The sequence below is a fragment of the Bos grunniens genome, chromosome 3, assembly GCF_055505025.1.
Source record: "Bos grunniens cultivar Pamir isolate PY7600 chromosome 3, Bosgru_T2T1.0, whole genome shotgun sequence".
Lineage (NCBI taxonomy): Eukaryota > Metazoa > Chordata > Mammalia > Artiodactyla > Bovidae > Bos > Bos grunniens.
The window spans coordinates 65,864,762-65,890,689 of NC_141167.1; the positions used below are offsets into that span (position 1 = coordinate 65,864,762).

The window sequence follows — 25,928 nt, forward strand, 5'->3', positions numbered from 1 at the left end:
TCCATGGTGTCGAAAAGAGTCAGATATGACAGCAACTAAGCATACCCGGAGCAGACAGTTTACTTGGGGTAACACAGACTCCCTTCCCTCTTTATTTACAAAACTACCTCAGTGCCCTTAGGAACAATGATCTGCCCTCCACTATGAATAGTTCTGGTGGGACTATCAGGCAGGCTTCTCTCTGATCTCTCTCATATGAGTTGTGAGCATATGAACCAAGCCTGGCCCACTCTCTGCCATGGCTTTGAGTCATATGCAGAGTAAAAGCAAAAAGGGTGATTCATTCTAGAAGCATGCTCTGAAATAGCTGTCCACTGGTGCCTGTGACCTTGGCCCCTAGACTCCAGGAGCTGACCTAGTTTCTGTCCTATTTCTGAGATGGATTCTCCAGCCTTTCCTTCAGGCAGCTGAAGCATGAGGCCAAGCTACTTTCCAGGCTTCTGAAAACATTTATTTTCTGCATAAGCAGTGTGGTGGACATTTGCCGGTTGTATTTCCCACGTGATTCCCCCTTGCCTGCTTTCTAACAGCATCCGGATGTCCCAGTCATGCAGTTAGTGTAGAATTGACTCCATCTGTCTCTCCAGGGGTAGATCTTGATTGGTTCAAGCTAATTATCACATCTCCTCCCTTGGCCACAGCAAATGGTTCAGAAATGGACATTTAACTATATAACTGAATTTGGGCCAATCAAATATAAGACATGTTTACTGGGGACTCTGGGGAAGAGGTTACTTCTATTTTCTGTGGAAATTATTTTAAAACTTGCTCTCTTTATCGCTGGATGTGAAGCATGAAACCCTAGTTGTATCAGCATCAGTAACTACCTTATTATCAAAAGAGGAACCAGTCTCAAAACGAGGCCAACACTTTGAAAACTATAATGAAAAGAAAGAAAGAAGCTACATCCTTGGAGATAATGTAACAAGCCTGAAACCTGGACTTTTTAGCTGTATGAGATAGTGTATTCCCTTTATTGTTTAAGCCATTTTGATTTGGATATTCTATTACTTAACATTGAAATTATCCTAAACAATATCCAGTCTGTTTCTCTCGGTAAGAACCAAAGCACTTCAGCAGACACAGTATTCATTTAGGAATCTGACTTTCTAGGAAAATGAATCATTTTTGTTCTTACAGTCTATACTATTATCTAGTTTCTTCAATGTGATGCTTGATGTGGTATTTCAATATCATGCTTGCTTTTTTCTTTACATTGGTGAATCCTGTTCAAGTCTGCAGTCCACTATTCCCACCATTCTCCTCTAAAGCCAATAGATCATTTATTCTCTTCTATTGGGAGATTGTCTTTTTTCTTCCTTTATTTGCTTATTTCAGTATTTACCACTTATCTTGTTTTCCTAAGTAATTCTCAAGTATATATAAGTCTTTTGCAGGCAGTAAGCAAATTTTGCCTTCTAAAGTACCTGGCAAGTATACCACACAGTAGGTGTCCGTGTGAAGAATGAGCGAAGGGCTTTATGTCCCAAACCACTCTATTAATTTAATGAATACTCTCCTACTACTTCTCTAGGGTCAAAATAAATGAATTTTATCGGAGGTCCAGCAAGGTCTTAGCTTGGGAGCATGTGGTTATTGAAACACTAATGACGTGGTCATCTGTGACTGGGAGAGTCAACCTAAACCATTTTTGGATAAACTCTTGATTTTCCTCTCTTGCACTTACCCCACCTGTTCAGCTTCCAACTGTCCTTTCTCTCGGTAATAGAAGGGAAACAGGATGGACCACCTCACTGATTACAACACCAGTTCTCTCTCATCATCTGAATCACTTATTTCACACCTCGTTCCCAGGTACCTCGAACATATCAGCTCATCCTGTTTCACCTCTTTCCAGATGCCTCACCCCCAGTCAGTCTCCTTTGTTTCTGATCCATCTCACCTGTGGGACCTTCACTCCCCAACTTGCTCAGACTGAAACACCAGCTTTTCCTGTCCCTCATCCACCACATATTAAAACCATTGAAAACAGTTGACTCTATTTAAGCAATATTTAGCATATTACCTCCTCCACTCCTATCTGCATTTTCTGTTTGGGACTCTTTTAAACTCTTAATTGAACTATCATTCTACTTCCTGTCTCTCCCTCCAGTCCTGCCACATTTATATACATCTTTCATTTGTCTCCATGGTGATGCATCTAAGATGTAAATGTGACTGTCATTCCCCTGAATAAGGCAATGGTTTCCTATTACTTCCACTATGCACTCTAACCTGGATCCTGCCTGCTCTGTTCTTACCTCTCACCACTTTGGACGCAGCTACTAAAGTTCCAGGAAGATTAAACAACATGTGGTTCAGTCTCTGAAACATATTTCTTCCTACTCTATTCCTTATGGCTCATGCTATTTTCTCTGCCTAGTATACCTTTCCACCACTTCTTCCCTAACTTTGACGAAACCTGCTTGAGTGTCATCTTTCCCAGGGGGTATGTTCTGACTTCCCCTAGATTTGGCCAAGTGATTAAATTCTATTACCCTAGAGATTCTGAACCCCATCAAGTTTTAGCATTACCAAGCCAAATTTGAAGTAGACATATCAACACACGGCCTATACTCTGCCCCCTTGTGTAGCCTTTAATGAACTTAGACTTGATTTTACCATGTGATCTTACTTTCCTGTTCCTACTGATTGGATCAGGGGTAGGTACACAGTGTCAAAGGGCAGCCAGGATTGCATTTTTAAAAAATGGGTTGGACCAATTCTATCATGTTTGTATTTTGAACTAAGTAATACAGAGAAAACTTTAGAAACATGGGAAAATTCTAAAAACCCATTATGTAGAGAAAAGTATTGATCGATTCCCTCACCCCTCACAAAAAAAGATTTAAGTGAGCAGAAATCACGCGTAAGTAGAAGGTATATGATAGAGAAGTAAAGAGAGCCTGCTTAGGACTAGTGAAGTCCCACTCTGAAATGAGTGAAATCGCCAGGGCCACCTGCATCCAGAACCACCTTTCAGTTCTTGCTCTTCTAAGTCAAGAGGCTATTGTGTGCTTATCTTCTTACAATAATCTTTGTAACACAAGATGTATGAGCTGAGTCTTAGTTCTAGTAAGTAAAGGGGTCTGATCAAAACAGCACTGAATTTTCTGCTGTCTTCATTGGTGTTTATTACCAGCTTACATGCTTTCTAGGGGAAAAAAATATATAGCATGTGCAATGTAGTAAATACCAAATAGATTAGATATTGAAATCCAAGAATGAGAAATTAAATAGAAGGTGTATAGAGCGGGTGATGGGGATCTATTGCCAGTAAACTTACCTTAACTATAAGGAAATGTACATAAAACAATAAAACAGTATATTTGTCTCATCAATTACTTAAAGATTCTTTATTTTCAAATGATTATTATGTAAGGGAAAATTTTCCACACTATCCTGTATCCTGTAAAATATGGTACTTGCAATTTGTGTTATATAAAATTTTGTAGGTTAAACAAGGACTTAATGATCACCTACTATGTGTTTAGCACATTGCTGTGCTGTGCTGTGCTAGTTGCTCAGTCGTGTCCAACTCTTTACAACCTCACGGACTGTAGTTCACCAGCCTCCTCTGTCCATGAGTATTCTCCAGGCAAGAATAGTGGAGTGGGTTGTCATGCCCTCCTCCAGGGGAACTTCCCAACCCAGGGATCAAACCAGGTCTCCCACATTGCAGAAGGTCTCCCACATTGCAGACAGATTCTATACCATCTGAGACACCAGGGAAGCCCAAGAATACTGGAGTGGGTAGCCTATCCCTCCTCCAGGGGATCTTCCTGACCCAGGAACCAAACCGGTGTCTCCTGCATTGCAGGCAGATTCGTTACCAGCTGAGCTACCAAGGAAGCCCCAGCACATTTCGAGCCACCAGGGAAGCCCGCTATGAAAGATACTAAAATATATAAACATAAAATTCCTATTACTGAGACCCTTATTTTCAGCATCTGTCCTTTCTAATGTTTCATAATCACCCTGTTCCCTGATCTTTACGATGTATTTTGAAAGTAATTTAATCATCCTATACCTTGCTCATAAAAGCTTTCAAAAATGGAATATTTTTTAAATGCCACAAGTTCTAGCTTCTTGCCCCAGTTAATCTAGTAAAGGCACAGTGAAATATTATCAACCATAGACAATTTTTTTGACTACTTCAGCCACAATAAAGAGATTATGAAAATTCTAAATGCCTTGCAACTTAAAGTATATAAACTCTATTTTTCAAACTATATGAATAGCTGGAAGAAGCAGCTAAGAGGAAAGGCAAGCAGGGAATTGTAGAATAAAACTTTCATAAAGTCTCTGAGATGTCTAGTGAGGAAGTCTCAGGGCTGACTGTTAGGATGATTTAAAACCTTAAACACTGTTTTGTTGACACATAATTCTTTTATATATTTTCAGTATATAAATTGTGAGCTTCTCTAAAGGAAACACAGTTTTTCACAGCAAAAACAAAGCAAAAAGCTTCTAACTCTTATTACATTTTAAGCACTAGATAACTTTGCGAGTGGGTAACCAAGTTTATGAAATCATGTAAGTCAGCACTCTGTGAATTGGTGTGGCAGGAAGCGTCTCCAAAGCAGGCTTTCTATTGACATGTATCTAACTGTTTTCACATTTAATATTTTTCCTTATGGTTGTTAATGTGCCACAAAAATATGGAAATGTGAAAAACAATAGATTCTGTGGGTGCAGATTGGATAGTAACTAATGCAGACAGGAGTTGTTTTTTTCCCTTTGGAACCTCTGAAAGCTTTGAGCAGTAACAGGGTTTTTATTTCTTTAAAAGGAGCCTCTCTTATTCACAACACTATTTCCAGTAAATATAATATCAGGATAGAGGTTGTTTTTCCTTTACTACATTGGGAGGACAAACAGTGCTCAACATATATGTATTGAATATTCAATGAAAAAATAGATTAAAAATTAAGAAAGCAGTAGGGGATAGAAATGAGGGTATAGTGGGAATTGAGGCAAAAGCTTTCTTTTTTTTTAAACAAAATTTTCTAAAACTCTAGGCCCTACCTACGGTGGCTATCACCATGGCATTTCATAACATGAAAAAGAACAATGAGTAGTTCTTGGATCAGATAAAGTTGTTTTCAGAAATCAGATGACCGTTCAGTTCAGTCGCTCAGTCATGTCGGACTCTTTTCGACCCCAGGGAATTCAGCACGGCAGGCCTCCCTGTCCATCACCCACTCCTGGAGTTTACTCAAACTCATGTCCTTTGAGTCAGTGATGCCATCCAACTATCTCATCCTCTGTCGTCCCCTTCTCTTCCCACCTTCAATCTTTCCCAACATCAGGGTCTTTTCCAATGAGTCAATTCTTCCCATCAGGTGGCCAAAGTATTGGAGTTTCAGCTTCAATAACAGTCCTTCCAATGAACACACATAAAGGACTGATCTCCTTTAGGATGGACTGGTTGGATCTCCTTGCAGTCCAAGGGACTCTCAAGAGTCTTCTCCAACACCACAGTTCAAAAACATCAATTCTTTGGTGCTCAGCTTTCTTTACAGTCCAACTCTCACATCCATATAGGACTACTGGAAAAACCATAGCCTGGACTAGATGGACCTTTGTTGACAAAGTAATGTCTCTGCTTTTCAATATGCTATCTAGGTTGGTCATAACTTTCCTTCCAAGGAGTAAGCGTCTTTTAATTTCATGGCTGTCATCACCATCTGTAGTGATTTTGGAGCCCCCAAAAATTAAGTCAGCCACTGTTTCCACTGTTTCCCCATCTATTTGCCATGAAGTGATGAGACCGGATGCCATGATCTTAATTTTCTGAATGTTGAGCTTTAAACCAACTTTTTCACTCTTATCTTTCACTTTCATCAAGAGGCTCTTTAGTTCTTCTTCATTTTGTGCCATAAGGGTGGTGTCATCTGCATATCTGAGGTTATTGATATTTCTCCCGGCAATCTTGATTCCAGCTTGTGCTTCATCCAGCCCAGCGTTTCTCATGATGTACTCTGCATAGAAGTTAAATAACAAGGGTGACAATATACAGCCTTGACGTACTCCTTTTCCTGTTTGGAACCAGTCTGTTGTTCCATGTCCAGTTCTAACTGTTGCTTCCTGACCTGCATACAGATTTCTCAAGAGGCAGGTCAGGTGGTCTGGTATTCCCATCTCTTGAATTTTCCACAGTTTATTGTGACCCACACAGTCAAAGGCTTTGGCATAGTCAATAAAGCAGAAATCGATGTTTTTCTGGAACTCTCTTGCTTTCTCAATGATCCAGCAGATGTTGGCAATTTGATCTCTGGTTTCTCCACCTTTTCTAAAACCAACTTGAACATCTGGAAGTTCACAGTTCATGTATTGTTGAAGCCTGACTTGGAGAATTTTCCAGTACTGTGGCCACTGTTGAGTTTTCCAAATTTGCTGGCATATTGAGTGCAGCACTTTCATAGCATCATCTTTTAGGGTTTGAAGTAGCTCAACTGGAATTTAACCATTCATTAATCCATTCACTCATTTATCCACCAAATATTTGCTGAGCAGGGGAGGAGGATGGGGGGTGATAGAAGCTATAATTTTAGGTAGCATGGACAGAGAGACCAAAGGACAGGGAGACCATTCTTGACCTCATCACAGAAGTGAAAAAGGAAGCCATGTGAGCATCTGGGTGAACAGTAGGAATAGCAAGTGCTGTTCTGAGCCGGTAGCAAGTGCAGTGTGTTCAAGAAGCAAGAAGGAGGGAGGTGGGAAAACAGCAGGAAGCTAGAATAAGTAGGGCCTTACAGGCCATGGTAATATCTTTGGATTCAATGCTAAGTGTGATGGGAAGCCAGTGTAAAAGATACTCAGACTTGTCCTTTTGTAGCTGGAATCTAAAATCTCAGGAATGAATAGTGTGGGGTTCAACTGCATCAAACAGGGTTCACACTATTTACCTCAGGCTCACAACAATTTTCCAATCATTTTCCAAATGTAATTCCAAACTTTGTACTTGAGGAAAGGTAGACATTTTTCTTCAACCACAGCAATCAACCAAAGGTTTATCAATTAGGGACCTTAAAAAAAAAAAAAAAAACTGACAGCATCTGGTCAATAATAAATATTTTCAGGATCCAATTAAGGATGAGCTTCAGGAACATGCCATTGACAATCTCAGTTTGCAGAAGCCCAAGATGTAACTAGGCTCTGCTGAAACTTGGTTTATGCATGGTCAAGTCATACTGAGCCTCTAGGGTAGACCTCTATGGTAGATATAACTTCTGTTAATAATTCTGCATGATTTTCAGATCTAGTTCAAGAAAGCACAAATCTGATGATAAATCATCTTTTAAAACAGTATTCTGTTGCATTTGAACATATAGTTCTAAAATCGAGGTAATCTAAGTGAAAGTACTTCTTTAATGACTCATTAATAATGAATAGCATTCATAGGTATAGCAGCAATTAAAATTTGCTAAATCTTTCAAAATAAGATGCTGACACCTTTCAAACAGCAGCAGTTCTTGTGCTAGTCAGGGTACACCAACAGTTGTTTAAAAAAAAATCCCCAAATCTCGGAGGCCCAGCACAGTACAGTGTTGCATCTTGACCTCATTACAGTCCAGGCTGGCAGCGAGGGCCTTGACTTCATGTTGTCATCCAGTGACCAGGCTCCTCACACTTCATTACTCTGCCCTCCTCTGGGTCCTTGGAGTCCTCTGCATTCAGCCAGTGGGTGGGGAGGGGAAGACATGTGTGAGGTTTTCACTCCACTTTCACGTCAACACCCCATCTCCTTGATATGCCTCCAACTTCCCTGGTCACTGCTTCTTGGTCTCCTTTTGCTGCTTTCTCTTCTTCTCATTAATTTCTTAATGTCAAGGGATGAAGGAAGAAGGAAGCTAGAATCAGTCCCAGAAGCTCCCCTCTTCTCTATCTAGAGTTGCTCCCAGTAATATAGCCCAAGGCTGTATATATCAAGGCTTTAATAGCATCTAGTGGTGGCACCTCCCAGGTGTACTTCCCTACTTGGACTTCGCTCTCCAGTCTCCAGATCATACATCTACTTGCCTAGTCAACATCTCCATATCAAAGACCTTATTTTAAAAAATAGACTTTCATCTTTCATGCCATTGACTGTACTAACTGATTTCTTCTCTCTGATAGAACCTAGTTCTCTTCTTTGATTTAATACCTTTTCCAAATGGCTGCACTGCCAATGCCCAACACCATGCTTCTCTTCCCACCCCAAGTTGCAGTCAGTCTGGTTGTCATGGAAAGAGGAGAGGTTAAGTATTATTGCATAATGCTAAAAACTTTGCGCATAGAGAAAGGAAGAGAATTGGGTTCATAGGAGGGTAGAAGGAAATGAGTTTAAAAATAGAATGGGAGATGGTGGAATAGAGCAGGCAAGAATTCAAGGTTGATCTCTCTTGTAGAACCAGCTTCACAGTTTCTTAAGTCAACTCTGTTTTTCATTTATTTTGAGTTCCTTGGAGACTGAACCTCAAGACCCTTATGTATAGTCTTGTGTTTGTGAAACCTAGAAAGACTGAAGTTTCAAACTGTGTACAAGACTCAATTCCAGTAGCCTAAATGTAATGTTTACAATAAATACTTAAGGAAGACAGTGCTATATGGAATAAAACCATGGTAGTACAGTCATTAGGTTTGCGGAGATTACACGCTTGCCAAATTTTACTACCAGATGCTTAGGAGAGAGAGAAAATTACAATTCCAACTAGTCAGTGGTCAGAGGTAATATTCAAAACATCCCACCACATGGATAAACAACAAAATAATTAGAAATCAAATGTTAGAGAATTCTGCAGTGAGCATGAATGTAATCCACAGGATAAACAACACTTGGTTGACATTTGACTGAATAAATTAAAACCCAAAGTAATTTAAATAAAAATTCAAGACATGTATCAGAGAAGTTCAGGACAGGAAACAAAAGATAAAACTTCTTCTTACCATTTGAGCTTTATTGGAGTTCATGGGTAGGCCTGGAAAAGAAGGTCAAGGTCTTTTTCCTTGTAGTTCTATCCCACTGCACTCTGGGATGAACTTCACTGTAGCAAGGCCAGAACTTGACTTGAGAAATCCATTAAGCTGAACTGTGTACATTCAAGACAGTGTGTGGCTAAAATTGCCTTACTCAAAGCAAATAAAAAGTCAATCCAAACCATCAACGTTGTCTCGTGTTTCTTTGAAACAAGATTAATAATAACAAATCAGAAACATTCTACTAGGTTTTCATTACTCTCCATAAAAGAGCAACAATAACTAGTTACCCAGGTAAGGTGAAGGAAGTCTGCCTGTCATATGCATTAACAGTGTACACAGGCACACACACACACACACACACACACACACACACACACGGGCTTTCTTTGGAGAATAAGGATTCTAATATCATGAGTTATACAGAATTGACTGTTCAGTTGATTTTATTATCCTACAGCAAATACTTTCTTCGACAAAAATGGTTCTATGAAACTTCCACAGAGTTTGAACTTTTGTACTTTAGGTTTACAGAAAAAATCATAGCCATCTGCAAACCTGGCTCTCAACACTGAAAATATGCACTATATCACACACGCATGCACACACGCGCACACACACACACAGATTTTTGCTTAAAGAGACTTAACAAATACCTGAATTGATGGTTATGTCACTAGGGTGACCACAGGTTCAGGGTTTCCGCTTTCTTGAATCTCCTCATTTCAGGCAGACTGAAACCCTCTGGTCACTCTGGTGATATACTAGGGTGCTGAACTTGATATTGAGAGGAACAAAATATATGCTGTTGTACTTGGAATTTAGAGGAAAAAATCACAGATAATAGGAATTCTGATCGGAGAAAATATACAATAAAAGGTTTGTTCTGGTGACCAGTGAAGCTATAGCCATTCAATGATTGTACAGAGTGAACAAGGCCATTGCCTAATATATCAAATCCATCAAGAAAAATAATTACATCCATATCAATTATTGGTCTATTAGAAATGAAGACCTGGTGGAAGGACACTATCCAAAGGTGATTGTCTAGTGCTTTAAAAATAAATGTCTTATCTCTGCCTTGGCATTTTCTGTACCATCAAAAGGCCATTATCCCATGACAGTTCCATTCCACAGACATTAACATTAGATACCAATTCTTTCTAAAGGCTCTTTACAATGCTTTGTCTCATTTGGTGGGTTTGCCAAATGTTCTTCACATTTCATTAATAAATTGACCCACACAGATCCCTTAGGACTTGAGGGGAAATTAAGTCTCATTCTTTTTTTTCCTCCTACTCTAATTAATACTATTAGGAATGAAAAGATGCTATCAATAGATCAATCGAGTATAGTAAATTAAGCAGCACAATTTAAATGAAATAACATTAAGTGGGAAACTATATTAATAAATATAACTATATATAGCAATTATATGTCCCCCCAGTTATGCTAAGAGCTTCACATGTATTTCATTTATGCACACAATAATAATAAGGCAGCTGTTATTTGTCCACATTATAGTTGAGGAAACAAAGGCTTAGGGAGTTACTAAGTGCTGACATCAGAATCTAGGTCTGTTTGACTTCAAAGCCTGGGCTGTAAACATTCTCTTTCATTGCCTCTTAGATGGTATGTTATAGGACTGTCTTAAACACTGACCTTAGGCAAATCATATAGGAACTCCATATCTCAGTTTCCCACTAGTGAAAGTAAAAGTAGATAAACTGGTCCATCTCATAGTCCTTCCTTAGAGGATCTCAACCTCACAGGTGGTTGGCAAGAACAGAACTTACATCTTTAGGCTATGATCAAATGCGCTGTACAAAGGGATCAGAGACTGGTTTCACGGGAGACAATTTTCCCCTGGACCGGGTAGGTGGGGATGGTTTCGGAGTGATTCAAGCACATTACATTTATTAGTGCATTTTATTTCTATTATTATTATATTGTGACATGTAATTAAATAATTATGCAACTCACCATCATGTAGAATCAGGGGGAGCCCTGAGCTTCTTTTTCTGCAACTAGACAGTCCCATCTGGGGGCATGGGAGACAGTGACTCTTGAAATGTGTTGCTTATGTCCAGTCTAGTCCCTAATCTTGCTTTGGTTGCTGTCACTGCCAAAAAAACCAGCTTCACAAAGACAGGATGCTGGAAATGGAAGCAGGTTTTTCAGAGCATTTGTGCCAACTTCAGGGCATTCCACCTTGACTTTAATCCAGAATGTACAGAGATTTGAAGCTGTCTCAAACATACTTTTAAGGCCACCTTCATTTGTGATCTCAAGTGGTAACATGAGCCATAGGGAGCGGCTGTAAATACAGATGAAGCTTCGCTTGCTGATCCACTGCTCACCTCCTGCTATACAGCCTACTTCCTAATAGGCCATGAACTGCTGCTGCTCCACGCCCAGGGATTGGGGACCTCTGGTGCAAAACATAAAGTCATGTCATAAGAAGGAGGAGTAATACTAAAATCTTACTAGAATGTTATATCTAGCTCTTCTCTTTTCCATTGCTCTAGGTGAGTGTCAATTTATCATTCATCAAAATACAATAAGACTCTCATCCTCTGTAAAGAATCCTAGGGAGGTCTGGTCCAATAAAGCACTAGAGCCAAGTGTAGAAATGACACTGCACACATTGGCTGCCAAGTTCATGAAACTTGTTCATAACTTGATCCTCCACTTGATTTAATTTTTTTCCATAGGAAAATGCAATTTATTCCCTTGAGCTTATAAGCCTGCAATAACCATCCTACTGTTTATGATAATCTCTGTACTGTTCACATGAAAAACCACTCTAAGTAATTATAAATCAGAGGACCTCCACATAGGAGTTTTTGTCAGTAGGTCCCAAGCAAGAAGAAAATCAGCTGGAGGTTTATCTCTTCCCAGATCCGGGACCAACTTTCCACAAGCACAGTCGAGGGTCTGAGGATAAAGGAAAGATTGCCAGAGAGTTTATCCTGGATGGAGGAAAAAAACCTTTCCTTAAGACTTTACAGACCAATACAAATCAGTTTCCCCAGTTACAGATAATACAGACAGACTAAAGAAGATTAAGAACCAACAGCACTTAGGAGCTGGAAAGAACCGTGAGAACCTATTTGACCCAACTCACTGCCTTCTGGCAAGTGAGTGTCAAAACCTTCCAAGACAAATGAGGGAACCCAACCTTTTAAAAATGTAATATTTTACAGAGTTGTTGTCCAACCATGAGGAAAGCGAAGACAGAGAGAAAACTTCACTGAGAAGCTCAGAGGCAGGCCAAGTTTCCCTTTCCCCTTCCCTTCTTCTCTCTGGGTAACAGCCTGAAACAGCAAAATGGTCTTTCCCAGGGTGAGGTTGATGACCTTCGTGCCAACCTCACCATTTCCCAGCATTCTCCACCACCACCTCACACGGTGCTAATGGCAGCCTCCCTGAATGTTCAGTTCAGATATTTTTGCAATAGTCCAAACACAGTCTAAATATTATCTCTTTTTTCTTTTAAAAATGTATAATATTAATTTTATTAATTTTGGTCCCAAATATACTTTTGTAGGAATATTTGAAATATATGAGTCAGACACAACTGAACGTGCACACACACACACACACATACCATTTCCATTATGACGTCAACAGGAAATGACAGTTAGATTCCAAGGAATTGATTTGCGGGTAGCTCTGAGAATTTATTTGTTGCACAGGCTGGAGGAATGCTGCAGAGCCCATAGTGTTTGGAATATAATGGAATGATGAACATGGAATGGAATATAATGGAATGGAACATGGGAGACAGGGAATCACATTTAAACAAGATCACAAGTGAAACTCATTTCCCTCAGTGTGAAGAGGGAATAAAGTCCCAAATAAAAGCCTTCAAGTGATAAAAGCCTTAGACTGAATGATACAATCGCCCATGGATTGGGGAGGGGGGCTGGAAATAAAGTGAAAAGAGAGAGGAAATAAGGTGAGAAGAGAAGGAGAAACTATTTATTTGATTATACTTTGATTCCAAGTCCCTTGTTCTAGCTACTTCTTCAGGTAAAGTTATGTACAAATTATTTTCGGCATATGCCTGTAAAACTTAAGTGAAAGAAACTAAACCATCAAATTGCATTAAAGCTCTGATCTGACAATTTAAGACAAAGATATTCAGAGAGAAGGTTGCTTTTCAATCCTTTAATCATCTGTTGTGTCCTGACATTCTAGGTGTCTCAGAAGAGTGCATGACAAATAACATTCCATATGTGCAGTTAAAACTATCTGCAATACGGATAAGTGACGGATAAGTGAAGCACCCTGGCTATAAGTGATTAATACCAACACACTGGAACCACCTCTTCAATGACCTACATGATGGATAAAGTCATACACAGAAAAGGCATGAGCTGGTTTGCTTGTGTGACCCAAAGAAGCTGCACTGATTTCCACCCTCCTGGGTAAAATGCTTACAGTTCACTCACTATACAAGTTTACTTGGAGATTTGTGCCCACAACTGATGGTTACCTGCCTATGAATTCTTCAAACCAGAATCCAGTACACTTCACTTCCCTCCCTCCCTTTCCTTACCAGGGTGCAATTACTGAACTGATACAAACTATCATTTTTTTAACACTGGATGAAGAAAAGGAACTTCCCAAAGCACCTTACAGTATATCCAAAACCAAACACGAATGAGTTGGCTGTGCTTTGGGATTATCTGATTCCCTGGTGGCTCAGAGGATAAAGCATCTGCCTGCAGTGCAGGAGACCCGGGTTCGATCCCTGGGTTGGGACGATCCCCTGGAGAAGGAAATGGCAACCCACTCCAGTATTCTTGCCTGGAGAATCCCATGGACAGAGGAGCCTGGCAGGCTACAGTCCACAGGGTCGCAGAGTCAGACACGACTGAGCGACTTCACTCACTTTCCAAATGCACAGATATTTGAGAGGGATGCTGCACAGTCACCATTGGCATGGCTTCTATAATCATGCTTGTTTTCCCTTAAGACAGAGGTCTCCGAACTGCAGGCATGGACTGGTACCTCCTGTCAGATCAGTGGTGGCATTAGATAGAAATAAAGTGCACAGTAAGTGTCACGTGTTTGAATCAGCCTGAAACCATCCTCCTAACCCTTGGTCCATGGAAAAATTGTCTTCATGTAATTGGTCCCTGATGTCAAAAAAAGTGGTGAACCTCTGCCTTAGGACATACACAAATACTCAATATACATCATTTTTATCAGACCTGCTCCCATGCATACAGTAGACAACTGAGTAATAGACAGGATAACACACTGTGTAAGTTCCAAGAACATTTTCATGTAAAAAAATAAAAGAAAGGTGGATATTTCCCATTACTCTATGTGAAAGTAAATAGACTTTGGTGCTTGTGAGTGGATATATATCCTCATGATCAGAGTAATTTATGAATATTTTTGTGGTTAAAAACACCAGCACTTGTTTCTGCTAAAGATCTGTAAGCATAATGTATATAGAGTATGCCTGTCCTATTGAGTTTTGTTTTTAATATTGGGTCATGAAAGCGTAAATTGTTTCCTAAATCCATATTGGGAATTTATGTGTGTGTATTTCCTGCTGGAATTTCTACAATATTCTAAAGTGACATGATAGAACTTTTTAAGATTTAAATGCATCCCCAATCAGTATAAGAAATTATTCCAAACAAGTTAAAATATATTCAACTCCTTACGGGAAAAAAGAAAGTTGTGCTTTATTTAATGAGAGCAATGTTTTGCTACAAAGGGAGTCATTTTTATGCTTCAACAACCAAATATTTTCTGTTATATGCACATGTGATATGAATGTACAATTTGGGGCAGTTATTCAGAGTCAAGTTCCTAATATTCAGCATTGTTCTGTATCCTATCACACCGCACCCTTTCTTAATCATACTATATGTAGTTGCTCATATAAATTCTGTAACTGAAAAAGGGAAGGAGGAAATCTAACAGAAAATTTCTTGCCAGATGGAGAAAATTGAAACATTACCCTTGTTTCTTTGCCAGCACAGATCCATTTTGACAAGCTGGAAATGATTTATGGGGAAAAAAATGTATTTACACTGGCAGAGATGTTATTAATTGCCATACAATGTTCACATTTTTGCATTGTTTTGTATATGATTACTTACGAGGCTTAAATATACAGTCCAAATATGTGACTTTTTTTGCATGCTGATTATTATATGACAGACAAACTTACAATACATGATGCATGCTATAAATTTCATTTAAATCCTCACAGACAACACAACAGCAAAAACACGAGAAAACGGCAAACCCACAAACAGCATTCAAAGAAAACAGGTCATTTTGTCTGTGCATTCACACACAGAGGCATGAACACATGGATGCAAATGATTTAAGGTATGATGTACAGTATATGGGAGTTGATGAATAATATAACATTCAAACACATAAAAATATTACTTTTATTACTTCTCAGGATGACTCTTGCTACATGAAACTATTACTAAAAGAAGGCCCCAAAATGTTTGAAAATGAAAATATTAAAGCAATATATAATTTCTGAGTTAGATAAATTTTACAACATAAAAGACTGCTAGATGTGTTAACTTCCATAACAGAAATTTGAAGAGTACTTTTTAGGCATTTTATTTCAAATAGTTTGAAAATAATATCTTTAGAATGTAATTTTTCCTCATATGCATATGTAGTTATAGGAAAAAGAAAAATTAGACTATTTAGTGAGAATAAAAGTGATTGCAATAACAAGGCAATTTATCATAGACACTAACCATTAGCTGTCTGTTTATTGCTTTTACAATACTGTCACATTTCACACTAATATAGATGGATATATTTATTACTACTTGAAATTCCAGATTTTAAACTCATATTGGAAAGATATTCCCATATAACAGCTATTTTGTCCAGGAATTACTACAATATATCTGTGTCCATTGAGAACATTTTAAGATACCCTTATTCTCAGCTGTGGAAATTAATTTCTAAGGTCTCTATTTCAAGCAATCATATCAGCATTCTTACAAGTGTTCATACATAGCTGTCCCTTAGGTTTAATGTTTTAGTAGCACAGTCTCTCTGCAATTAGTTTTATACTCCTTAAATGTAAATCAGATGTAAGTCTCTATAAACACTCACTCTCTATAGTGTTCTGCAGAGTGTTCCCATTGTATTAGGTTACTCTAGGAGGCAAATAATTCTAAACACGAAACAAAACAGTGTGCCTGTGCCAAAACTATAATTTAGCTGCTTATGATTTACCCAATTCCATTCTTGCTTGGGAAAATGGATTCAATATGTCTATTTAAAATTAGTTCATAAATAAGAGCTTATTGTGAATGATTAATGAGTGGTCCTGCTTATATAAGATTAATTCTGTCCAAGGTCACTCTATCCTACTGGGAGTTTGGGCATTTGCCCAGTGACCCGCTGTGGGTGGTCTTTACTTTTTCAAACTGGGACACCCAATAGGAAGCAGAATCACCCAGCTGCCAAGCATCACATTCAAGCTACTTCTTTCACTTTATCTTGCCTAGCAACTCTTGTACATTTCAGTTCCTAAGGAGCTGAGTACAGACCTGGATTCATAGGATTTATTACCTGCATGTTCCTACATATGCAATCACTGGCTCAAAAAGCTTTTATTGAGTATCTACTTTGTATTCAGTGCTCTACTGAGCATCATTGGATGGAGGGAATCATAATACAGAACACTGTTGTTTTAATGAGGCCAATTGCTGATGATTCAAGAAACCGGCATCTCTTTATTTAGAGATGTTTTAACATATATCAATTCAAATTAATAGATCTAAAAATAATTTTTAAATATGTATTCTGGTTAATTGGAGAAGAAAATGGCTACCCATTCTAGTTCTAGCCTGGAGAATTCCATGGGCAGAGGAGCCTGGAAGGCTACAGTCCATGGGGTCACAATGATTTGGACATGACTGAGTGATTAACACTTTCTGGTTAATAGGCGATTTAGAAAACAAGGGAATGAGGCTGGAAGAACGAAAAGGAACACCTAGAATATTGTTTTTCTTTTTTCCTCTCATCAGAAAGAACTCTGTTTTCAGATGGTTGTCATTAGAGAGACAGACGATACAGCATCATAATTAGAGCAAGGGTGCTAGGGCCTGAAACTTAGCTCTACCACCAACCAGCTGCGGAGCTCTTTAACACATTCCTTAATCTCTCTGTGTTTCAGCTTCTTCATCTGTAAAATGGAGACGATGATGATGATGACAATGATGATGACAATATCTCGCAATGCTGTCGCAATGATTAAGGCAGTTAATAAATACAAAGCATTTAGCATAGTGTCTGACTTTCAGTAACTACCCATTAACATGTGTTACTACTTTTATCCAGAATGCATTTGCTTTATGATCAGTTTGGTTCAGTTCAGTTGCTCAGTTGTGTCCGACTCTTTGCGACCCCATGAATCGCAGTACGCCAGGCCTCCCTGTCCATCACCAACTCCCGGACTTCACTCAGATTCACGTCCATCGAGTCAGTGATGCCATCCAGCCATCTCATCCTCTGTCGTCCCCTTCTCCTCTTGCCCCCAATCCCTCCCAGCATCAGAATCTTTTCCAATGAGTCAACTCTTCGCATGAGGTGGCCAAAGTACTGGAGTTTCAGCTTTAGCATCATTCCTTCCAAAGAAATCCCAGGGCTGATCTCCTTCAGAATGGACTGGTTGGATCTCCTTGCAGTCCAAGGGACTCTCAAGAGTCTTCTCCAACACCACAGTTCAAAAGCATCAATTCTTCGGTGCTCAGCCCTCTTCACAGTCCAACTCTCACATCCATACACGACCACAGGAAAAAACATAGCCTTGACTAGACGAACCTTTGTTGGCAAAGTAATGTCTCTGCTTTTGAATATGCTATCTAGGTTGGTCATAACTTTCCTTCCAAGGACTAAGCGTCTTTTAATTTCATGGCTGCAATCACCATCTGCAGTGATTTTGGAGACCCCCAAAATAAAGTCTGATGCTATTTCCACTGTTTCCCCATCTGTTTCCCATGAAGTGATGGGACCGGATGCCATGATCTTCGTTTTCTGAATGTTGAGCTTTAAGCCAACTTTTTCACTCTCCACTTTCACTTTCATCAAGAGGCTTCTCAGTTCCTCTTCACTTTCTGCCATAAGGGTGGTGTCATCTGCATATCTGAGGTTATTGATATTTCTCCCGCCAATCTTGATTCCAGCTTGTGTTTCTTCCAGTCCAGCGTTTCTCATGATGTACTCTGCATAGAAATTAAATAAGCAGGGTGACAATATACAGCCTTGATGAACTCCTTTTCCTATTTGGAACCAGTCTGTTGTTCCATGTCCAGATCTAACTGTTGCTTCCTGACCTGCATACAAATTTCTCAAGAGGCAGGTCAGGTGGTCTGGTATGCCATCTCTTTCAGAATTTTCCACAGTTTATTGTGATCCACACAGTCAAAGGTTTTGGCATAGTTAATAAAGCAGAAATGGATGTTTTTCTGGAACTCTCTTGCTTTTTCCATGATCCAGCAGAAGTTGGCAATTTGATCTCTGGTTCCTCTGCCTTTTCTAAAACCTGCTTGAATATCAGGAAGTTCACGGTTCACATATTGCTGAAGCCTGGCTTGGAGAATTTTGAGCATTACTTTACTAGCGTGTGAGATGAGTGCAATTGTGTGGTAGTTTGAGCATTCTTTGGCATTGCCTTTCTTTGGGATTGGAATGAAAACTGACCTTTTCCAGTCCTGTGGCCACTGCTGAGTTTTCCAAATTTGCTGGCATATTGAGTGCAGCACTTTCACAGCATCATCTTTCAGGATAGACTCCTTTAAACTAAGAGGGATTGGAGAGATAAAAAGATTTTATGGAAAGATATTATAAGTATATATTTGTTTTCATAACTCAACCGTGAGGTCCCTGACATTAGGACTTGCATATATTTCTCTCTGAATTCCCAGTTACTAACAAGATGCTGACACTTGTAGATGCTCTATATTGTTTGTTGAACTTAACTGAATTATGTACACTTTTGAATACTTTTCAAACTGAGAGTTCTCAAATGTTCATATTCCAATCTCTGAGCCAAGGAGTCTTAAAGCCTAACCATCTAAGATTGATTGATTAAATAAATAAACATAAGAAATAAACATAATTCTCAGGAAGGAAAAACTTTTTTTTATTATAAAATGGCTCCTGTAACAGCAGCAAGAAGATTGGAATGCACATAGAGGCTGGGAATCAGAACAAGGAAAAAGCCATAGTTATGTGAGGAGAGATGCTAAGATAGGAAACAGAAACAGTCACTGAGAAGTAGGAAATTTTACCATCAGGGACCATGGAAAGAGTTGGTAAATGCACTCCAATAGCCTACAGTCACTTGGAGGGGAGAGCTGAACTAGACATTTGTCAGGTATATATGTTGACCTGCCCAGCATGCAAAACCTTCCCATTTGAAAGCAGCTTCAAAAGAAGGTGGGAATCGGACTTCCCTGGTGGTCCCAGTGGTTAAGAATCTGCCTGTCAATGTAGGGCACATGGGTTCAATCCCTGGTCCAGGAAGATTCCACATGCTGAGGTAAAACTAAAGCCATAACTACTGAGCCTGTGATCTAGAACCCACAAGCTGTAATAAGAGAAGCCACCACAAGGAGAAGCCTGCACGTCTCAATGAAGAGTAGCCCTCACTCGCTGCAACTAGAGGAAGTCAGCATGCAGCAATGAAGACCCAGCGCAGCCAAAAATAAATAAATAAATAAGTGGAAATCAGGGTAAAGGGAGACAGACAGTTAATTCCTTTCCTCTCCTCTCAGACTCTGGGTTGTAGGCATGTGACCCAGGCTTGACATGGAGATGAAGGGGCTGAGAGTGATGGTTGGCTGTGGCTGTCGGTAGATCATCCAGAGGTCCAAGGGCAAGTAGCCACTGGCATCAATTTCAATAGTAGCTTCCCAAGTTGATGATTTCTGTGGCATTTTCTACAGAATTTGCTGCCAAGTATCCTTTGGCTCCTGCCTATTTTTGAGCCTGGTTCTTAAGAATTTCCTGGCTCTTCTATGAAATCCTTGATATCCTTCCAGTAGATTTCTTTCCTGCTTCAGTGAACTAGAGTTGGTTTCCCTTACGTGCAACCAAGAACCCTGATTAGTACAAAGACAGAGCTAAATGCCTATGTGACTGTCACCCCAAATTATTGTCCCAACTTTATAATACTTACTGGCTATGTGACCTTGGGCATGCTACTTGTTCCCAGGTTCCAGGAATAGTGACAGTGAATATATTAGGTTATAACAGGATTCAATTAAATAATGAACATAAAGTACTTAGAAGAGTGCAAGTACATAGTACCCAATGTAGGCCACCTGTCATCTTTGGCTAATCCTAATGAAGGAAACAGTAACAAATGAGACCCCAATTTTATCCTGAATTTTATCCTGCTTGAGTTAGATATCTCAAGACTCCATCTGTTCATCAACGGAAATTGTTCAATCATATTTTAATAGCTTCTCAATAATTGCCTGATATATCACATATAAAGATTTTTCCAGGTGGCTCAGTGGTAAGAATCCACCTGCCAATGCAAGAGACACAAGTTTGATCCCTGGGCTGGGAAGATCCCCTGGAGAAGGAAATAGCAACTCACTCTAGTAGTCATACCTGGGAAACCCCATAGACAGAGGAGTTTGGCAGGCTGCAGCCCATGGGGTTGCAAAAAGTCAGACATGACTGAGCAACTAAGCACACACACTCCACATAAAGGAAAGATTTTTAAGGAATACATTTACTAACACACGCATCATTTCCCTCACATATTTGATGCTACACAACTTCACAGAAAGAAAATAGAAGTTGACTTTTGTCATCTGTCCTCTGGCAGTCTTATGTCTCATAATTAGACTGCAGACTCACAGGAGAGGAGAAATTGGTCTTATATTTCCTTTGTATCCTCACAATGTCGAGCACATAATAGATGCTAACTATACGCTCTTTGATTGATAGCCCAGCATTTTGTTTCATTACTAGAGCCATCTGGGCCACTAAATGATGTAGTTTGCACCCAACCATCTGGAACTCCCTCTGACCTCAGTCTGGTCCCCGCTTGCTAGGACTAGGACACAGACCACAAAGTCACCCAAAGATGAAGGTGTGGCTCATAATGACCTGTCTGATTCAGGTGGAGAAGTCCAATTCAGCTTTCTCCTCTATGTCCCTTCTGCTTCCTTACACTGTTAAATGAATGAGAACAAAATGGACTTCTCCAGGACAGAAGTAGCCAAGGATCATCAGATTTTCCTAAGCGGGTACCAGTCCAGCATCTCACTTATCCAGATTGCAGGCAGCTGTGAGGTTTGCTCCTCTGGGTCACCTCAAGGAACACTGGAATGATGAGTTTCAGTATCATTTTTTTCTCCTTCGGGAGAATACTGCCACTGATTCCTCTCAGCATACACTTTATTATCATCCAAGTTCCCAAAGGCACTCAAGAATATATGATTAAAATAATTCCCTACTGTCATATATATGATAAATCTAACTGGCTTTATTATCCAGCAAGTTTTTTTTTTTTTTTTAACTCCTTCAATCTAATGTCTACTAGCTAGAGATGAAGCCATTCACCAAACATCTTAAACTCAGTCTTACTTTTTTGACATTGAATTGAGGGTGCGTAGGTCAAGTGTCAAACTTCCAGCATATTGGCTATTCAGATTTGGTTGGCTTGAAAAGAGGCTTACAGGATTTGAATATTCTAGTGTTATATGGGCAAACTGAATTCAGAATTCCCACACCTTCAAAGTGGAGCTTAGATTTGAAGGCAATGGTACCAAAAAGGACCCTCCTTTCATTTCTATTTAAAGCTTTATTTTCACATTCCCATTTTTAAGTGGGTGAAAAACATCTAAACACATTATTTCCCTCCTCCACTGGTCTCTTCACTTTCTGTCTTGGTCAGTTTGAGTAGCTATAACAAATTACCATAGACAGGGTAGGTTATAAATGACAGACATTTATTTCTCATAGTTCTGAAAGGTAGAAGTCTGAGATCAGGGTGCCAGCATGGTCAAGCTCTGGTGGCAGACTGCTGACCTGCTATATCCTCACATGGCAGGGACCAAAGAGAGGAAGCAAATGGTCTCCTATTATAAGGGCACCCATCCCCTTCATGAGGGCCCCACCTCCCTGATCTCATTAAATCCCAATTACTTCCCAAAGGCCCCAGCTCCTGAGCACAGTAGAGTTTCAACATTTGGATTTTGGGGAGGAGACACAAACATTTATTCCATAACACCTTCTCCTTATTTTCTTACCAATTCAATCTCAGTCTTTTAAGTAGTGGATGGAGAACATGGTCAGGTCAAAGACCTAGTCGAGGACCTTCACATCTGAACCCCAAGCTTTGGATAAGATGAGTGTGATGAAAATAAACCTTCAAGCCCAAAGGACCATTTTCCTGGTAGTTATTTGCCAGTTTGACTTGACTACTAACTCTCCTCCTGTGTTACTACACCAACCGAACCGTTCTGTCAAAGGATTTTTCATTTTCCATTGTTATTGCTGTCCTTGCCTATCTCTCTCATGCAAATGAGTGCTCATTATCAAATTTTATGTCTGCACAGCCTAGGATGGGACCCGATATATGATGATTATAATAGATTGGGAAGACACTTAATCATAAGTGTCTTCCATCCATGTATGCACCTCTTTGCAAGGGCACTAAGCTGTTCCCACCAGCAAAAGGTAGAGCTGATTTTTTCTTGTCCCTTTAACTCAGATTGACCTCATAGCTTGTCCTGACTAATAGAATAAGGCAGAATTACAGAGTGCCAGGTCCAAGCCAAAGCCTCCAGAAGCGATAAAGTTCTGTTTTCAGGTTCTTCAAGGGATGCTGCCACCTTATGAAGAAGCCTGGACCGACCGCTTCCAGAATGAGAGGCTACATGGAGTCAAGATACACCATTCTGGCTGAGGCTTCTTCCACCAACCACTTGACAGAACACCACTTTCTAATCATGTGAGCAAGGTCTTTTGAGGCTATCCAGATCCTTGTTGAGCTGCTATATAGGATAGCAACCACATGACTAAGCCCAGGAGAGACCAGGAGATGACCATCTGGCTGAGCCAGTCAAACCACAAATTCACATAAATATAGGTAAATAAAATTATTATCCTAGGTCATTGATTTTTGATGTATTTTGTCACATATCAGTAACTCTTATAGGTTTGTAAGATGAATGAATAAATGAATCAGTTAATTGAGAAGAGAAAATCTCATCAATTGCAATCCCTTGTCCTCATGGCCAGTCCAGAGCATCAGCAGAATAGGTTAGCATCTGCTTGATGTGACAAATTTATCTATACTTTTTCATGGTCATGATCACACAGACCTGAAAGGACTAATTTCCTACACTATCCCTAATTTCACACTATCCCCTAAAAATTCTCATTGATTTTAACATAGATTCATTAGGAAATTTGCCTTCTTGTCTCAAATCTGTCATTATCAAGTCAAATGGCTTTGGAGCAATCATAAGCTGTAAGGTACATCCAAGCCTACCCAGTACAATCCCGATTTAGTGCCCCTTTCATTCCCAAGGAATCCAAGTTTGGGCAAGAAATTATATAGTAACATTGTCTTGAGTCTCAGTTCTTTATAAATGAAAAACAATGTTAAAACAGAAATAATATCAGAGCTATTTTCAGAACTAAAGAGAAAATATAGGGGTAAGTAAAAAACACTACAATAGTAAGGTATTACTCCTCCCACCTGACATAACTATAATATTAACTATAGCTGTACATTGAGTGTCTACTGGGTTCCAGGCACTGAAGTGAGGTTAATATCTTAACACGTAGCTATGTCTGACTCTGAAACCCCATGGACTGCAGCCCACCAGGTTCCTCTGTCCATGGAAAAGGAGGTTAGATGTAATATAAATGCCCCCTCTCTTCAGCTATTGATGAATATAAATTAACCCAACTCATAGCAACCAGTTACATTTCTCTCCCAATTGGTTTCTGGCTTCTATGCAAAAAAATTAATACTCATTTTAAAGCCACCAAATACTCTGTGCATGCATGCTAAGTCACTTCAGATAGATCAGTTGCTCAGTCGTGTCCGACTCTTTGCAACCCCATGAATCACAGCACGCCAGGCCTCCTTGTCCATCACCAACTCCCGGACTTCACTCAGACTCACACCCATCGAGTCAGTGATGCCATCCAGCCATCCCATCCTCTGTCGTCCCCTTCTCCTCCTGCCCCCAATCCCTCGCAGCATCAGAGTCTTTTCCAATGAGTCAACTCTTCACATGAGGTGGCCAAAGTACTGGAGTTTCAGCCTTAGTATCATTCCTTCCAAAGAAATTCCAGGGCTGATCTCCTTCAGAATGGACCGGTTGGATCTCCTTGCAGTCCAAGGAACTCTCAAGAGTCTTCTCCAACACCACAGTTCAAAAGCATCAATTCTTCAGTGCTCAGCCTTCTTCACAGTCCAACTCTCACATCCATACATGACCACAGGAAAAACCATAGCCTTGACTAGACAAACCTTTGTTGGCAAAGTAATGTCTCTGCTTTTGAATATGCTATCTAGGTTGGTCATAACTTTCCTTCCAAGGAGTAAGCGTCTTTTAATTTCATGGCTGCAATCACCATCTGCAGTGATTTTGGAGCCTCCCAAAATTAAGTCTGACATTGTTTCCACTGTTTCCCCACCTACTTCCCATGAAGTGGTGGGACCAGATGCCATGATCTTCATTTTCTGAATGTTGAGCTTTAAGCCAACTTTTTCACTCTCCACTTTCACTTTCATCAAGAGGCTTCTCAGTTCCTCTTCACTTTCTGCCATAAGGGTGGTGTCATCTGCATATCTGAGGTTATTGATATTTCTCCCGCCAATCTTGATTCCAGCTTGTGTTTCTTCCAGTCCAGCGTTTCTCATGATGTACTCTGCATAGAAATTAAATAAACAGGGCGACAATATACAGCCTTGACGTCCTCCTTTTCCTATTTGGAACCAGTCTATTGTTCCATGTCTAGTTCTAACTGTTGCTTCCTGACCTGCATACAAATTTCTCAAGAGTCAGATCAGGTGGTCTGGTATTCCCATCTCTTTCAGAATTTTCCACAGTTTACTGTGATCCACACAGTCAAAGGCTTTGGCATAGTCAATAAAGCAGAAATAGATGTTTTTCTGGAACTCTCTTGCTTTCTCTATGATCCAATAGATGTTGGCAATTTGATCTCTGGTTCCTCTGCCTTTTCTAAAACCAGCTTGAACATCAGGAAGTTCACGGTTCACATATTGCTGAAGCCTGGCTTGGAGAATTTTGACCACTACTTTACTAGTGTGTGAGATGAGTGCAATTGTGCAGTAGTTTGAGCATTCTTTGACATTGCCTTTCTTTGGGATTGGAATGAAAACTGACTTTTTCCAGTCCTGTGGCCACCGCTGAGTTTTCCAAATTTGCTGGCATATTGAGTGCAGCACTTTCACAGCATCATCTTTCAGGATTTGAAATAGCTCCACTGGAATTCCATCACCTCCACTAGCTTTGTTCGTAGTGATGCTTTCTAAGGCCCACTTGACTTCACATCCCAGGATGTCTGGCTCTAGGTCAGTGATCACACCATCGTGATTATCTGGGTCGTGAAGATCTTTTTTGTACAGTTCTTCTGTGTATTCTTGCCATCTCTTCTTAATATCTTCTGCTTCTGTTAGGTCCATACCATTTCTGTCCTTTATCGAGCTCATCTTTGCATGAAATGTTCCTTTGGTATCTCTGATTTTCTTGAACAGATCTCTAGTCTTTCCCATTCTGTTGTTTTCCTCTATTTCTTTGCATTGATAGCTGAAGAAGGCTTTCTTATCTCTTCTTGCTATCCTTTGGAACTCTGCATTCAGATGTTTATATCTTTCCTTTTCTCCTTTGCTTTTTGCTTCTCTTCTTTTCACAGCTATTTGTAAGGCCTCCCCAGACAGCCATTTT

At 39.8% G+C, this 25,928-nt stretch overlaps 1 long non-coding RNA gene across 4 annotated transcripts in view; it reads right to left on the bottom strand.

Moving 5' to 3' along the window:
* The window catches only part of LOC147375741 (uncharacterized), a 629,781-nt gene that overhangs the window by 319,585 nt on the left and 284,268 nt on the right, over positions 1 to 25,928 (bottom strand). For 2 of the 4 annotated variants that reach the window (XR_015160415.1, XR_015160411.1), the window contains one exon: positions 10,877 to 18,777. The exons of the other annotated variants lie outside the window; for them this stretch is intronic. This is a non-coding gene — a long non-coding RNA (uncharacterized LOC147375741). Of the gene's footprint in view, positions 1 to 10,876; positions 18,778 to 25,928 lie in introns of those variants that run through there. 4 annotated transcript variants of the gene reach the window in all.